The 12,543-nt window shown below is 46.9% G+C and overlaps 1 protein-coding gene across 4 annotated transcripts in view; it reads left to right on the top strand.

The window, feature by feature from the left end:
• DNM2 (dynamin 2) overlaps positions 1 to 12,543 on the top strand; it is a 752,889-nt gene that overhangs the window by 356,016 nt on the left and 384,330 nt on the right. The window lies entirely within an intron of this gene.

The following is a 12,543-nucleotide window of genomic DNA, read 5'->3' as shown; positions in this document are numbered from 1 at the left end:
TAACTTATCACCCTGGCGAGAGTTCTCAGCGGATAGTCCTGTCTCTTCTAAACCGCTAATGACCAAAGTAAAATGTGTAACCATACAGGCTAGTCTATCGCAAACCACAACACCACCATTCATCAACCCGGAAAGAGGTTTTAGTACAGACGTCAGTTTTACACAAACAACTACAACACATCCCCAGTAGAGCGGTCTTAGTGGACAGGCCACTGTGTCATAAATCACTACTAAAATTATTCTTCTGCCTGGAGAAAGGTGTCAGCAGAAACGTCAGTCTGTTGTAATCCACTTATCGCGTGACTAGGTTAGGCCCGGGGGAGGGCAGCACTGCCATTTTACATGTACGCGTTCTAAAGTTGCCTACTTTTTCCACACACTGACTTTTGACACACATTTGTTTACATGACAGTGCAGATTAGTTTATTTGAATTCACTTTGCTTACAATTCCACTGCTTAAGTACACTTTCACGACCCCTCAACATTTGGTACAAGGCTGGAACATAGATTGTGCAAATGTTGTTTATTTTTCGTCCATAAGGTGGCAGTGCTATCACAGAGACAGTAAACAATGTCAGCTTGGCCGTAGCCTCGGCACAGAAGCATGAATGCTATTGTTATAAATACATGGGCATTTCCGTACTCTAATTAGAGGAGCACTCTGCTGTCATTGCGAGGTCATCGAGATCGTTGACACTTAAGCACAGCTGATTCCAGTTTACCCTCTGCAAGGAGGGATGTTTAACATGTGACCATAATGGGGACCTACATACCTTGCCTTCAGGTAATGGGCATTTAGATAATCCGGTAGGGGATACTTGGCAGAACACCCGCCCTAGACATCTTGTTTAGGGCATGCAAAAGCAGGAATACACTATACCCAGTATTTATATGCATGCATATATACACACTTCATTAGCACGATGTTGGAATTGTTAATTATTTTCACTGTCCTCATAGTGCTAATCACATTTGTCTGCTTCTGTCCGTCTTTGCAGCACATACATTTTATGCAATAATCGCAACGGTTCAACAAATATTAAAAACGCCCCTTTGTGTATTTCTTTTATATCTGTGACTGAGCGAAGGGTTTTAGATCTGTTACCACGATTCATGGGAGGTTAGAGTTGTCATGTTCTGAAGTTGCCCAAAAAATTTGCTATCTTACTAGGTTTAGAGGTGCTTATAGTGGCACGAACTAGTTGGTCTATACGCCAACACATCCTGAGGGGGTGCATGGAATCAGTTTAGCATCATCCCAACTTTTATGTTGCCCAGCAAACGAACAGTTCCTACGAAAAAGTGGAAACCGTGCTACACATTATTCCACTGAGCTATCACCCCGGAGAGAGGTCTTAGTGAACAGATGAATTTATTGCAAAATAGAGAGGTTTAAGAAAGTGGTCAGTATATCGTAAAATACAACTATACTCAGCCATCACTTTGGAGTGAAGTCTCATTGAACAGTATAGACTGTCGCAAAGCACTACATAACACATACATCATCAGCGGTCATGTGTCAGCGTAGAGGCTAATTCACTCATAAATAGTACACCTCTTTGAAAATGGGATTATAGTTGAGATCTATGTTCGAAATACTAACGCATTAGTAGCACGGAAAGAATAGTAATTTAACTTATGGAGTAGCTCAGTGTAAGAAAGTGCAGTCTTTTTGTATGGTTGCCCCCACTTTTTTCTAAACTACTTAGACTGAGTTTGCCCTGGGTTCCTGCCAAACAGGTACCCAGGGCCTATGTTCTTTCCCTAAAATGCATTGAAGACAAAACCCAATTGGCACTCCTTGGCCACAGGTCAGTCGCTTGTAAATGGTACCACAGGTACCAAGGGCACTGTTGCCATGGAAGGCCTGCAGCACTTATTGTGCCACCCTTAGAGGCCCTGTACCTTTACACACACACACACACTGCCTTTGCAGGCTGCTTGTTTTGGTGCAGAACATAGTGAAGAGTCGACATGGCACAGATCCCTGTGTGCCATGCCTATAAACCACTGGCATAGGTCGGCCACCCCTTTAGCTGGGTGCACTATACCAGTGGTGAGCGTACAGGTGCATGAGCCCTGTTCCCCTACAGTGTCTAAGCCAAGACATTTTAAGTGCAGTAATGCCATTAAGGATATATGGGGCTGGGAGTTTATTTTGAACTCCACAGTACCATAATGGCTTTACTGAAAACTGGAAAGTTTGGTATCACACTTCTCAGCACATTAAACCCACACTGATGTCAGTGTGGGATTTAATGAAAAATGCACACAGAGTAGAGATGCCCCCTGAAAAATGACCTAACACTGGTGTCCAGGCTGAGTGGCTGCTTGCCAGCTGCCACCACTAGACATGTTTCTGGACCCCTGGTTCGAGAGCCTGCTGCTCTAGGAGGTCTGTAATCATGCACATCCTGAGACGAGGGGCCAAGCCTCCTACCCCGGGATTGGCAGGGTCCACGAAGGGGAAGCTTCAAAGGCTTGCCGCCTCTGTGAGCTTCATCCAGGCCTTTTGCTGCTTACCGCAACTGTCCTCCACTGGTTCTGACCCCCACTTTGGGCAGGAAAACCAATTGAGGAAGGGAGGAGTGCCAGCCTTTGCCAACCCCAGCCCTCAGGTGGGGGAGGCGAGGTGAAGCACAACTATCAGTCCCCGCCATCTTGCAGATGGGGGGACCCAGCCAACCAGAGTGAGGCATATGCCCCCCTCCCACTGGAGGGTAGCATAATGGGGAGTGTACCCACCCCAAGGAAGGGACCTATTAATCACAACCTTTACCTACCTGTAACATCCCCTGAATCTAGTATTTTGGGGCAACCCCGAACCTCAGACAAGAACCGACTAAGAAGAGGAGTAGAAGGACTGAAGAGCCGTATTGAAACTAAGAGGAGGATGCCCACTGACTTGGCCCCAGCCCTACCGGCTTGTCCCCACCTTGAACCTGCTTCAGCGAAATCCTTGTGTGTCCTGCAGCCAGCAGCCTCAAGAACCCAGAGAACCTGCCCAGCCTTCCACAAGAAAGACTTTGTCTCCGGTGATCACCGAATTTGCTCCCCTACAGACTCTGCCCAAATCCGCAAGTCTGCACAACTCTGCACCCATCACCTATGGCCTGAGTTTGAGTGGCCCAACACCACGAGGAGGTCTCCCCGGCGAGCCTGACCTGAGATCTGGTGATCTCTGACCTGCCTTGAATCTCCAAGCGAAGCCTGCAGCCTTTGTCCGGAGCCTAACACCAGGACTTTTGCTCCCACAACCTTGTGGCCTGCTCGTAAGCAGGCACCAACCGGAGGCCTCCTATCCCCAATCGGATAACATTGGGCCTCAGCACTCTGCACCTGGCCGCCCTAGTGCCACTGAGGTTGCTTTGAGAGTATATCCTTGACCCTGGGGGAACCATGGTTCTAACCCCAGAATACCAACTCCCACAAACTTGTACTTACTTGCAAGACATTAACTTGATTTTTCTCCATAGGATTGCATTGATTGAGTGTGGAGTTGGTTTTGTATGAGACACTGCAAATAAATAAAATCTGCTTTACTTACCTTTTCTCTAGGAAATGTCCCAGTGTGATATCTAGGCATATCACACCGAGTAGAAAAAGTAATCTGACCAGTAATCTAACAGTAATTTCCACTGTATTGTAACAAAGTAATTTTCATTCAGCTTGCTTGTATCGTTCAATCTGCCTTGAAAAGTACCATGTACACTTACCTGTAGCATGCTTGCTTGGTTCTAGAAAATAAATATAACTAAATATTTTCATACAGATTAAATTGGTCTGGATTCATTCTTTGAGTGTGTGACCTCATTTGCTGATTGAGTGTGTAATGCAAATGCTTAACACTACCCTCTGATAAAGCCTTACTGCTCGCCCACACCACCACAAATAGAGAGTAAGGTGCTATCTACTTTTACCTCTGCCTACCTTTGGGGCTCCACTGGACTCTGTGCACACTATACCTCATTTTGGTATAGTATATACAGAGCCAGCTTCCGACACTGAGTATATATCTTTCAATGTCAGACATTTTTATTAAAAACTCAATGCATGATGTCATCAGTTATGTCATTTGCGATGCCATCAGTGAGGTCACTGATATCATGAGTGATGTAATACGTGAGGTCTTAAGGAGTGCATTATGGGGAGTGTGCAAAATAGTTAGCTCAGGTAATTTCTGTGGTTTTGTGTGTGTAAAATCTGAACCCAACTGTAACGTCCCTGTAACCTTTGTTTTTTCTAGTGAAAATATGTGTGTATGTTAATAGCATGTGCGGCTCTAGATGCACATGCTCCGCATACTCCTGCCATCAATTGTTGGGCCCAGACATTTGCGATTCTTATTTCTTTAAACAAGTTAGTCACAAGAACTGTTGTGACCCCTCCCTGGTTCCAGAATACATCAGCACAACGGCTCCACCTCAGATGGTTTTCACCCTCCATCGAGCTTGGACGTCTGGGATTCTGCTCCGAAGCCTTAGACAAAGTGTATTCCTCTGTTCGGTTCCGTGTGGGGTTCTGCAGCTCCCTCTTACACCTCAGGGACGAAAGCGATGACGTTGCATCAAAGAAATTTGATTTTCTTTATCGTCTTCACATTCGACACACTTCATTGTGCTGCGGCCTTGTCTCGCTGTTTCCACTTTGAGGTTTGGCTAGGTTTCCTTTGAGAATGCACGTATGACTGAGGAATTTCTGCCTCTCCCTTGAGCACATGGAATCATCCTGTGATGCCTGCCTCGCATTCCATTGCAAGAAGCGACTCAGACAAGAAAAGGGGGGCACACTATTAGGATGCAAGGCATAGAGTTATTGGTGGCACTGTACATTTGTGGAGTCTCCTCATAGAGAAAGTACTGTTAAAGTCCGAACCCCCCCCCCCCCCCCCCACCCCCACCCCGCTTTCTCAGCTGCCCCAGGCGATTTGGCAGTGGGCAACTTGCCACAATTATAATCTGTTTTTAAAGCATCTACCAGAGGGTGCAAAACGTTTTTACACATCTGTTCAGCAGGACACATCAACGGGTCCACAAGTGAGAGCTCTACTGCCAAGTCATCGAAAAGTGCTTTCAATGCTGGGGGACTCCTACAATAGACCTGTTTGCCACTCCCGAAACTGTAAAATGCCAAACCTTTGCTGCCAGATTCCCACGCCTGCAGTGCACTATTGAAATGTTCAGGCATATTTGCCGATACTGTTCCTTCTCTTCTCTTCATCCCCTATGTGGTGAGGAAGATGAGACCGGTGTAAGTTACTCTAATCCTAGTTGCACCAATCTGGGCAAGGCAGCGATAGTGCTCAGTGCTTCCAGACCTGTCGCTCAGTCCTCCTTAGAAGTTCCCAATCAGGCCGGACCTACTCACTCAATATCTGGGTCAACTCAGACACCCAGATCCCTAAACCACTCAGTCTCAATTTGACACCCGAGTACCTAGAGTTTGGCTACCATAATCTCCCACAGGAATACATGGCTATTTTACGAGAAGCTAGGAAACCTACTGCTTGTACTTGTTACAAAGTTAAGTGCAAACGGTTCATACACTACTTTCTTTCTAGACAGCTATGCAGGAGATTCTTTCTGACCTTCTGAGTCTTTACAAGGTAGGCCTAGCTTCCACTTCCATACACCCCACACCTATCTGCAGTTGCATTGTACCTCCAAGACAGACAGCCTTCATCTATTTTCATGGTACCGGTCATCAAAGCTTTCATGAACGGGTTAACGCAAAAAATTAGCTGAATCGGGTGATGTGCAGGGGAATCGAAAATTGCTATCAATGGAACTGTCTGTGCCAGGGGACGGGGAGGGGTCAAGTCGGGGGAGGGGACATGGGGGATTTTATGGTAAAGACCGAACCTGCTGCTGATGTTATGCTGGGGCATTTGTTGTTCTGCCTCTTTCTTCTTATTGTTTAACGGAACTGTTTAGAGGACTGCACTAGGGAACAGCAGGTGTATTATGAGTGGCTCCCCTGGGAACACCCCCCCGGTGACGTGAAAGCTAAGTGGGATGTTGAGATAATGGTGCTGGTTCAGAGACCCATAATGTTCATCTTTCATAGCAACTGGGTGCGGCACTTGATCCTGTTATTTACCATGCTCATGATCGGGGATGTCTCATTGGACTTGCTGACTCATTGCCCGTCAGGTAATTCAAATGTACTATGTGCTATGTCTATATTAACAAAATGCCAATAAACAGATTTCATAATAATGAACGGGTTAACGCAAAAAATTAGGCTATTAGTTGCAAAGGAAACTGGTCCTTCACAAGTAACAGGTCCACAGTTTTTTTGCTGACTGGGAACCAAGTACCCCATTGCAGCTCTTGACTCTCTGGGTAGCAAAGCAGAGTATTTCAGTGCAAGCAATCTTAATTCACTAACACGCAACAAGAATACTCAAATTAGCCTCCAGTAGCTGCTTTTTCTTTCTAAATGGAAAAGTAATTTTATTTTACAACCTCTACTAAATGCTATGCATTCATTTACAAAATGAGAATGCCTTTGGTGACACCCTTGTATCACATTTGACACTTAGTTGGTACTGTACCCCATAATCACAATCTCTCTCCTCCCAAAACACACACATCCCTATACTAGATACAACATCACAGTATAAAGGGCTATAATTTTGTCAAGAGGTCACCACCACCAATATATAAAGTAGGACTATAGGCTTTGTCAAGGGATTAACACATCCATAAAACAGTAATCAGATGTTAGAATTCACCAAACACATTCCTTATCAATATAAATGTTGCCAATACAGCATTTTCAGTTCTAAATTGAAAATGTCAGAGTCTTGATCATTGCCCAGGCAACATAATGCAGCCACAGGACCAACCATTGCTGGTCCATGCATTCCAGAACCAAAGAACAAAAGCTCTAGCTCCAGGAGTGCTTTAAAACAATGAGAGCTTAAAGTTACACTGGTGGTGCCCCTGCTCCTCCTTGGGGCACCACAAGGATCAGAAAATATTAAAAAAGAAACCTATGCAGGGAATATGGTGTGCCTCCGGCCAAAGAACAAAAGCTCTAGCTCCAGGAGTGCTTTAAAAGAATGAGAGCTTGCCGGGGGTCGTCATCTCAATGACCCTGAATACTTAGGATATTTTTTTTTTACTCCTTCTGGGGAGTCACTGCACTCCCCAATCTCTCTTCCCCCCGCCCCCCCCCCCCCAACACTAACTTCTTAAAGTTACACTGGTGGTGCCCCTGCTCCTCCTTGGGGCACCACAAGGATCAGAAAATATGCAAAAAGAAACCCATGCAGGGAATATGGTGTGCCTCCGGCCTGGATGAATGAATAATCTAATCTAACCATGGCTTTCTGCCTCGGGGGTCAGAGTTGGTGAGTATGCACCTTTGCACTGCCTTGTTTACTTTGAGTTTGGGTGCCCCAGCCCCATCTGAAGCACCCACAGCCTTAGTTACTCATTGCAGGCCCTAAGGCTCCCGTGAACCCTCTGCCTCCCTGGGTGGCTCTGGAGCCGGCTTCATTTTTCCTTGCTCCCACCAGACTGGAGCAGCCTTCCTTCATGGGGCAGGAGCGGCCAGCATTGAGGCAAGAAGGGTGTGCTGTAAGTTTGTGGCAGGGGACTTTAAGGCTGATGCAAAACACCTCTCCCAGGACACGTGGACAACACTTTCCTAGTAGCTAGGTTTTCTTGTTCCCTGCACCAGCCTTCCCCTCCACCTGGCTCCAGGCTGTCTGGAAGGGTACTCAAGGGGGTAGTAGCGTCCAGGTCTTCCTCTAACTTGTCCTCGGCGATCAGAAGGGGGCCAGTACCACTGACCCTTTAGAGACCCATCTAGTTCAGGGGGTCATCTGGAGACAGTCCTTAGTCCATCTTGCAGGGCCTCAGATTGTCGCCTCCCAGGTCTATGATCATCTTCCCGGTTCCCTCCCTTGGGTAAGTATTCATAAGTTGGGGTTGGAAAGTTATCCAGTATTGGGGTATCTTTCATAGATTCACATGCTTAGAATCATCCCGGCTGACGAGGTGGGAGTCTCGCGGTACAATAAAACAAATACTTAAGTCATAAAAACATTATATAATAGGCTACTATGGACAGTAAAGTCACTACATTCGCCTTTCTTAGTCTTTTTGTAAAAAAAAAAAAAAAAAATTGGAACACAGCCAATCAGGCTGCAGCGCCCTCTTAGAACCCTCCACAGAAGAGAGGCAAACCCTCAGATTTTCTACCGCACGTCGTGTGACAGGGAGTCTCCCTGAGCTCTGCTCAGTTTTTCTTCACCTTTGCCTGAATTTTGTGAGTAGATATGTCTGATTCAGCAAAGAAAAGCTTGTTTTTGCCTTGTTCCTCATGTGGGAAGAAGAGACTACATTTTAAGGATCCCCACAAGGAATGTATTTATTGTCTTTACCCAGCGCACAAGGTTAAAGACTGCAGGATTTGTAGAACCTTCCCTGCCAAGACTTTGAAAGACAGAGAGGGAAGATTGCTGGTTTGGCTGGAGAAGTTGAAGGCTACATCTGATGTTGTTTCAGGAGATGGCAGTGTGAGTCCTCAGGCGTCCACCCCTCTGGCCAAAAAGAGGGATAGATCTGGTGATCCCCCTGAGCGACAGAGTAAGACCTTGAAGAAGCCTCACTCTGAGACTGGTCACTCTTCCTCTTAAAAAGAGGAACTTTCATTCTCTTCAAAGGTGAAATCTGCTGAAAAAATGATGATTTCAGTGAAAACTGCCTCGTAACAGCAGAAAACTCATTCCGAGATCCCGTCGACGTTGAAAAAAGCACCGTCGATGATTATCTCCTCAGATGGTGAGTGATTCCTCGATGTCGACGAAGAAAATCCCGTTGTCGACGATCGCTTCGTCGACGACCGCGCCAACGACGATACTACTCCCGTCGAGTCCACCGTCGACGACGGCAGCGGCTTCGATGACAACATCGTAGACTATGGTTTTTCCGTTGACGATTACAACGTCGATGGTAGCTTCTGTTATGGCTATCTCGGCTGATGCTGATTCACTGTCTGTGTATATCTCAACGACGCTGAAGCGTAAAAAGCCTACATCTTTACAGATTACGCCAGTTTTAACATCAAAATTGTCATCATTCTCATCTTCAAAAAACTATTACCAGGACGTTTCTCATATTTCACCCTTGCCTCCTAGTCACTCTCTGGAGGAGTCAGATGATGATGGACTTTTTAGCCCAGCACGTAACCCCTCTCAACTCTGGATCAAGTATCAGGATGATGAGGAAGGGTACTATGAGCCTTGTGAGTCTCTGTGGGGTCCGCAAGAGGCTTCATTTCAGCAGGAACCTATGGTGCAGATGCCTATAACCTTGATGCAGGATCTGACTGCTATGTTGAGGGATTATCATACACCCTTTCCACCAACAGCGTCTGTTCCAACACAACCCACTATGTCTGCGATTTTGCAGATTGCAAGTCCTTCTGCCCCCATCAATGTACCTCAGGAGGTTGTACCTGCACAGCATTTAGTCCAAGATGATGATGGTGATACTGTGGCTGAAGATTTGGAATTACCAAACTCACCCACAACTGTGGATGAATGGGATGAATATTTGATTCCTACGCCATCCTCACCAGTTCCTCAGGCAGTAGATTCCCCTCCTGAAGATATTGGCGGTTTTCACGCAATTATGGAAAGGGCATCAACCAGGTTTCATCTTCCTGTATCTATGAAGCGAACAGATGGTTTCCTTTACGATTTTAAGGACCAAAGTAGGAAGTCTGTGCGTTCTATCCCTATAATAGATCATATCTGGGAAGAAGGGACCAAAATAATAAACTCCATTTTCAGTGCCTGCTATTCTCCCTAGAATCGATAAAAAGTACAGAGCACCGGATAATGCTCCTGCTTGCCTGTCTGGACATCCTAGACCAGATTCCGTTATTTCACAAGCGGCTCAGCGTAAGTCTCGGAATCCATCCATTCCTGTGACAGCACCGCTGGATAAGGATGGGAGGCGCCTTGATAACATTGTTAAGCGTTTCACCACCATGGCAGTTGCTTCAGTTCGTGCTACTAACTCTTTGGCGATTCTAGGGAGATATGACCGCCAACTATGGTCGGACATTTCTCCATACCTTGATTTCCTACCTGATGAGGAGAAGCAGGAGGCAAAGAAAATTCTTCTTGAAGGAAAAAGGGCTGCATCGGAAATTATTGATATTTCTATGGATTTAGCCTCCTTGGGCTTTCATCAACTTGCCGGAGCAGCAGTCCTTAGACGTCAGGGATGGTTGAAATCTACCACCTTTCACCCTGAGTTCCAAACGAAGATTTTGGACATGCCATTCAATGGTGATATGTTATTTGGAAAACACATAGATGAGGCCCTGCAAGATATCAAAAAAGATACTGACACTGCCAGAGCCCTTGGCACCTTACAATATTGGGGATCTAGGGGCAGAGGATCGTATTCCTTTCGTGGTGGCTATCAAAGATACCAAAACCAAGGCAATCAGGGAAGATATCATTATTAACAGCAGCAACCGCAGCAATCCTACAGAAACCCTCCAGCTGCCGCTTATAGACAGCAGAATAGAAGATGTCAACCTCAAGGCAGGGATTCTGCTAGAAAACAGTGACGACTAATTAGCACCTGCAGCAGATATGCCACACCTTATTTACAGGATTCCGAATGTATCCCGACATCTCAACAATTAAATAAGATTAACCACAGACAAGTGGGTCTTGGATATTCAAAAATTTGGGCATACCCTGGAATTTGTCAATACCCCCCCTCCTCATCCACCTTTAAAGAAACATCCTCCACATCTTGCTCTTCTCAGGAAGGAAGCAAAAAACATGCTCTCGAAAGGAGCGATAAAGTGCCTCGCTCTCAAGTGGGGAAAGGGTTTTATTCCCGCTTTTTTCTAATCAAGAAAAAGTCAGGGGAATGGAGACCTATCCTGGATTTAAGAAAGCTGAACAAATATCTTCAAAAGAAATCCTTTCGCATGGTCACCCTTAAAGAAATCCTTCAGCTTCTGGACCATGCAGATTTCATGACAACATTGGATCTCCAGGATGCATACTTCCACATTCCCATTCACCCCAAGCATCGGAAATTCCTGTGGCAGGTGCCCATTTCCAATTTAAGGTCCTTCCCTTCGGCCTGCCCTCAACCCCAAGAGTTTTCACAAAATTCCTGGCTCCGATGGCAGCTCACCTCAGACTTCAAGGCATACAATTATTCCCTTATCTGGACGATTGGCTAATAAAAGCTCCTTCCTTTTGGCAGGCTTCTCGAGGAACGTCTCATGCCTACAGCTATTTCAATCCCTGGGGCTGTCCCTGAACATTCAAAAATCAGTTCTTTGCCCTTCTCAAAGAATTCAATTTCTAGGGGCAGTGTTGGATACTACCCGGGACAAGGCATTCTTGTCCAAAGAAAGGCAATCACGTCTCATTTCTCTGGCATCAGAACTCCTAAAAAGAAGGTTCGCTTCTGTGAGACTCATCAAATCATTCCTGGGAATACTATCATCAGCAATTCTGTTAGTACCTCACACCGGTCTAAGGATGCGGCCGATTCAAGAGGAACTAGACAGTCAGTGGCTGCAGATCTCAGGGTCGTTCGACCTAGTGGAAATTACTCCAGTTATGCGAGAAGCGCTTTTCTGGTAGCTGCGCTCCAAGAATGTCTCAATCGGGCTCACTTTTCTGCCTTCCGTACCGGACTTAATCCTCACTACAGATGCCTCCCTAGAAGGCTGGGGTGCACACTTTCAGGATCTTTGTATAAGAGGAAGGTGTTCTCTGTCTTGGCAGCAGCTCTGGCGGCCCGGTCCTGCGGCTGGGGCCTCCACCACGGACCTGGACTCAGCGGATTTCCGCTCATGTGTAGTAGTCTAGGCCGGAACACTTGCATCCGTACTTCTGGAGGGGTCCACCACGCTCTTGACACCCGAGCGCTTCGCTTGGGGCTTTTGTAGTAGTTGTTGAAGTTAGGGCGACAGATGCTTCAGTTCTCGAAGTGTAGGGTGGGGGGTTGGGGGTTGGGGGGTGGGTTTTGTTGGATGTTCCTCCTAGGGAGGGTGGTTCTTTTAGTTTGGGTCTGGTTCTTCTTGGGTGCGCCGCATAGCAGCTTCCTGCGAGCGTTACTGCAAAGCTCCGCGCTGGCTCACGCACACGATCTGCTGCCGCCCGCTCCCAGCCTGGCACCCCTTAGCTGCTTCCTGCGAGCGTTACTGCAAAGCTCCGTGCTGGCTCACACACACGATCTGCTGCCGCCCGCTCCCAGCCTGGCACCCCTAGTCCCCTTTTGTCTGTCCCCTGCTCTCCCCATGGGACCTGGGCGATACTCCTTTCCTCCCTGCGCACCAGCGCGGCATGATGTCCTCCTGGCGCCCCTGGGGTGGCTCCGATCCCGCGGCGTCCCAATGCGCCCGTTGTTTCCATGGCTGACGTAGCCCCCAGGGCGCAGCTGCGTATCCTGTCCTGGAATGTGAACGGCCTGCTGGATAGGCTTAAGCGCACGGCAGTCCTTAAGTATGCTCAACGCGTTGGGGCCGACGTCCTCCTCCTT

This window comes from Triturus cristatus, chromosome 4_2 (genome assembly GCF_964204655.1).
Source record: "Triturus cristatus chromosome 4_2, aTriCri1.1, whole genome shotgun sequence".
NCBI classification, from domain to species: Eukaryota; Metazoa; Chordata; class Amphibia; order Caudata; family Salamandridae; genus Triturus; species Triturus cristatus.
Note: the sequence above shows the minus strand (reverse complement) of the source record. Positions and strands in the feature narration are given on the sequence as shown.